Raw genomic sequence first — 5,009 nt, 5'->3', positions numbered from 1 at the left:
TCATCTCAATAGATGCAGAAAAAGCATTTGACAAAATACAGCATCCCTTCATGTTCAAAACACTAAAAAACTAGGGATAACAGGAACATATCTCAACATAAAAGCTATCTATGCTAAGCTCCAGGTCAACATCATTCTAAACAGAGAAAAATTGAAGGCATTCCCTCTAAAAACTGGAACAAGACAGAGATGCCCTCTTTCACCACTTCTATTCAACACTGGCAAGAGCAATTAGACAAAAGAAATCAAAGGAATATGTATAGGAAAAGAAGAACTTAAATTATCACTATTTGCTGACAAAATGATTCTATACCTAGAAGACCCAGAAAACTTCTAGAACTAGTAAATGAACTTAGCAAAGTAGCAGGATATAAAATCAAAAGCATTTCTGTATATCAGTGACAAAGCCTCTGAGAAGGAAATGAGGAAAACTACCCCATTCACAATAACCTCAAAAAAAAAAAAAATAAGACACTTGGGAATCAACTTAACAAAAGAGGTGAAAGATCTATACGATGAAGATTACAGAGCCCTAAAGAGAGAAATCAATGAAGACCTTAAAAGATGGAAAGATCTACATTGCTCTTGGATAGGCAGAATTAATATTATCAAAATGACCATACTACCAAAAGCACTATACATATTTAATGCAATTCTGATCAAACTCCCAATGGTATTCCTCATAGAAATAGAAAAATCAATCATGAAATTCATCTGGAAAAATAAGAGACCCAGAATAGCTAAAGCAATCCTTAGCAGCAAGAGTGAAGTAGTTGGCATTGCTATACCAGACCTTAAACTATAGTACAGAGCAATAGTAACAAAAACAGCATGGTATTGGCACCAAAACAGACTGGTAGACCAAAGTACAGAATAGAGGCCATAGAAACTAACCCACAAAATTACAATTATCCTATATTAAACAACAGTACCAAAAACATGCACTGGAGAAAAGATAGCATTTTCAACAAATGGTGCTGGGAAAACTGGAAATCCATATGCAACAAAATGAAATTAAACCCATATCTCTCACCATGCACAAAACTTAACTCAAAATGGATCAAGAACCTAGGAATTAAACCAGAGACTCCATGTCTAATAGAAGAAAAAGTAGGCCCTAATCTTCATCATGTGCAATTAGGCCCCAACTTCCTTAATAAGACTCCTATGGCGCAAGAGTTAAAACCAAGAATCAATAAATGGGATGTAATCAAACTAAATGTTTTTTCTCAGCAAAAGAAATAATCTGTGAGGTGAACAGAGAACCTATATCCTGGGAGAAAATCTTTACCCTTCACACATCAGATAGAGCACTAATCTCTAGGGTATATAAATAACTCAAAAAGGTTAGCACCAAAAAAAAAACAAATAATCTAATCAATAAATGGGCCAAGGACCTGAACACACTCTTCTCAGAAGATGATATACAATCAATCAACAAACATGAAAAAATGCTCATCATCTCTAACAATTAGAGAAATGCAAATCAAAACTACTCTAAGATATCATCTCAATCCAGTCAGAATGGCAGCTATTATGAAGACAAACAACAATAAGTGTTGGCAAGGATGTGTGGGAAAAGGTACACTCATACATTGTTGGTGGGACTGAAGATTCGTGCAGCCAATATGGAAAGCAGTATGGAGATTCCTTGGAAATCTGGGAAGGGAACCACCATTTGACCCAGCTATCCCTCTCCTTGGGCTATACCCAAAGGACTTAAAAACAGCATACTACAGGAACACAGCCACATCAATGTTTATAGCAGCACAATTCACAATAGCTAAACTGTGGAGCCAATCTAGATCCTCTAATCTTCAGTGGATGAATGGATTAAAAATGAGACATATATACACAATGGAATTTTACTCAGCAATAAAATAAAAATAAAATCATGGCATTTGCAGGTAAATGGATGGTATTGGAGAAGATAATGCTAAGTGAAGTTAGCCAATCCCAAAAAACCAAATGCCAAATGTTTTCTCTGATATGAGGAGGCTGACTTATAGTGGGTAGGGAGGTGGAACATGGGATAAATAGATGAATTCTACATAGGGAAGAGGGTAGGGAGGGAAAGGGAGGAGGCAGGGGATTAGCAAGGATGGTGGAATGTGATGGACATCATTATCCAAAGTACATGTATTTAGACTCAAATTGGGTGTCAACCTACTTTATATACAAACAGAGATATGAAAAATTGTGCTCTATATGTGTAATAAGACTTGCAATACATTCTGATGTCATGTATTAAAAAAATAAAATCAATTTAAAAATGAATGAAAAAAAATTTCAGCACATGATCACTTGGAGCACATACTCAAACTATATCCAAAACATAACAAAGAATAAATGCCATCATTTCAAATTCTAGGGTACTGTGTCTTTGAGGACCATCAAAGCCTTTATCTCAGGAAATAAGTCTCCATATACATACATTCAAAGGCATTTAATACATAGAAATGTAGATAGCTCAAATTTACATAATTTCAAATTTTGGTTTAGAGTAACTGGCATTCCTTTCACTTCTAATTGATTGAAAAGTTGACTTTATATATCTAATCAGTTATTTAAATTGCTGATTGAAACCATTTTTTAAAGAGGCATGTGATTTTTACATGCTGAAATCATCTACTAGAAATTTCTTTAAAGTGAAACCCTTAAATTTTACATTATATTAAAAGCATGTGATAAAGGGGATTTATTATAGTCATATGATAGTAATTCAAGGTTATAAGGTCCTATCAAAAAACTTAGCAGAACTTTCAAAATCCCTTAAGATTCAGCAAACAACCAACTAGGACCATGCTATATGGTGAAAACCTAAAGTGATTCTTAAGCACAATCTCTTCCCCAGTCTTCCAGACTGCATTTTGGAGGTGAGGATAGATGGGAGAGAGACACAGTTAGCTTCACAGTTGCTTCCATAATAAAAACAATAAAAACCACAAAAGCAAAAATTGACAATATCTTCTTTAGTGTGAGACAGGCAAAATATAGATTCATAAGATACTAAAGGGCCTCTTAAAAATTTTGAAATTGCTCTGTAGTAAAATTTGATTAACATCAGGATAAACACAAGGTTGTTCACTTATAGTAGGCTTATGGTTGTCTTGGAAATGCTAACCAATACAATTACATAGATAGGTAGATAGATAATATAAAAGTATAAATATGCAAGTACACACATGAGCAACAATTTACCACAATTTCGAATAACATATTTGTCTACTTTAAAACCCAAGAAAAAGTATTGAAAAACTATTAGAAATAAAAAGAACTCAGGGCAGAGCTCAGCAGAGCTTGGCTGGCTGCCCACTTGGGCTCGGAGCGGCCAGCTCGAGCAGACCCAGGCCGCTCGGATGCGCGTGTGCATCTGCTTGGGCACACAGCTACACACCTGGCGAGAGGACCCGCCCCCCCACACCCGCTACTCCTCCCTGGCAGGGTGCATGCAGATGCCGCCTGCAGCTGAGCCCCGCAGACCTGAGCCAGGAAATGGCCTTCCTGAGTGGCATGGCCCACTCCCTGGTGCAGTTGGGCCTACACTTAAAAGCAGACCAGAAGAGCTTTTTACAAAACTGGAGAAAATTGGAAAGGGCTCTTTTGATGAGGTGTTCAAAGGTATTGACATTCGGACTCAAAAAGTGGTCGCCATAAAAATCACTGAACTGGAAGAAGCAGAAGATGAAATAGAGGACAGTCAACAAGAAATCACAGTGCTGAGTCCGTGTGACAGTCCGTATGTAATCAAATATTATGGATCCTACTTGAAGGATACTACATTGTGGATAATAATGGAAAACCTTGGCGGAGGCTCTGCATTTGATCTATCAGAACCTGGCCCTTTTGATGAAACTCAGATTGTCACCATATTAAGAGAAATTCTGAACGGACTTGATTATCTGCATTCAGAGAAGAAAATCCACAGAGACATCAAAGCCGCCAACGTTCTGCACTCCGAGCTTGGAGAGCTGAAGCTGGCTGACTTTGGAGTGGCGGGCCAGCTGACAGATACCCAGATAAAGTGGAACACCTTCGTGGGCACCCCCTTCTGGAGGGCGCCCGACGTCATTAAACAGTCAGCTTACAACTCCAAGTGGACATCTGGTCACTGAGTATAACAGCTATAGAACTGATGAAAGGGGAGCCCCCTCATTCCGAGCTGCATCCCATGAAGGTTTTATTCCTCATTCCAAAGAACAACCCCCTGACGCTGGAAGGAAACTACAGCAAACCACTCAAGGAGCTCATGGAGGCCTGTTTGGACAAGAAGCCAAGCTTTGTGCCCACTGCTAAGGAGCTGCTGAAGCACAAATTCCTAACGCGCAATGCAAAGGAAACGTCCTACTTGACCGAGCTCATCAACAGGTGCAAGAGGGGGAAGGCGCAGCAGAGCAGCGGACGACTCTGGCTCTGACGCGGAAACACATGGCCAGGCATCTGGAGGTAGCGACTCCAGGCAGGGACAGGATCTTCACCATCCGAGCGAAGGATCCCAAGACTCTTGAAAACGGAGCTCTTTGGGCATCGGATTTGAAAAGAAATATGATGAAAGACATCTCAAAGACGCCTATCTCTCAGTGTTTATCAACGATTATTCCTCCTCTGTTTGTGGAGCTGAAGGAGAAGAGCCAAGCGTGTGGAGGGAACCTGGGATCCCTCCATAGAGGAGCTGCGATGCCATCTACCTGGCAGAAGAGGCCTGCCCCAGGATCTCCGACACCATGGAGGCCCAGCTGGTGCAGCAACTGCAGAGATATTCTGCAAATTGTGAAGGAACTTCATCCCACTGATATTCCTTTGGCATTTGGGATTTTGTTTTTCCTCCTTTTTTCTGCATCCAACTTTTGAAAGTCAATGAGAGCATTTGACAACTCTCCTGGAGGAAACTTGGAGGGCCACCCCCAAGGCCAAACCATCCAGGGACACACTCAGCCCTCCCTGTGCCATAGCCTGATAAGGTCTCTTGCATGGGGTGGTAAGAGCCAGTTCCTTCAAGCAATTATTTT

The 5,009-nt window shown here is 39.9% G+C and overlaps 1 pseudogene; it reads left to right on the top strand.

The window, feature by feature from the left end:
- Positions 1-3,513: 3,513 nt before the first annotated feature.
- LOC113194212 (serine/threonine-protein kinase 24 pseudogene) lies at positions 3,514-4,793 on the top strand (annotated as a pseudogene).
- Positions 4,794-5,009: the final 216 nt, after the last annotated feature.

This window comes from Urocitellus parryii, chromosome 10, assembly GCF_045843805.1.
Source record: "Urocitellus parryii isolate mUroPar1 chromosome 10, mUroPar1.hap1, whole genome shotgun sequence".
Classification (NCBI taxonomy): Eukaryota; Metazoa; Chordata; class Mammalia; order Rodentia; family Sciuridae; genus Urocitellus; species Urocitellus parryii.
This window is presented reverse-complemented; position numbering and strand designations above follow the sequence as displayed.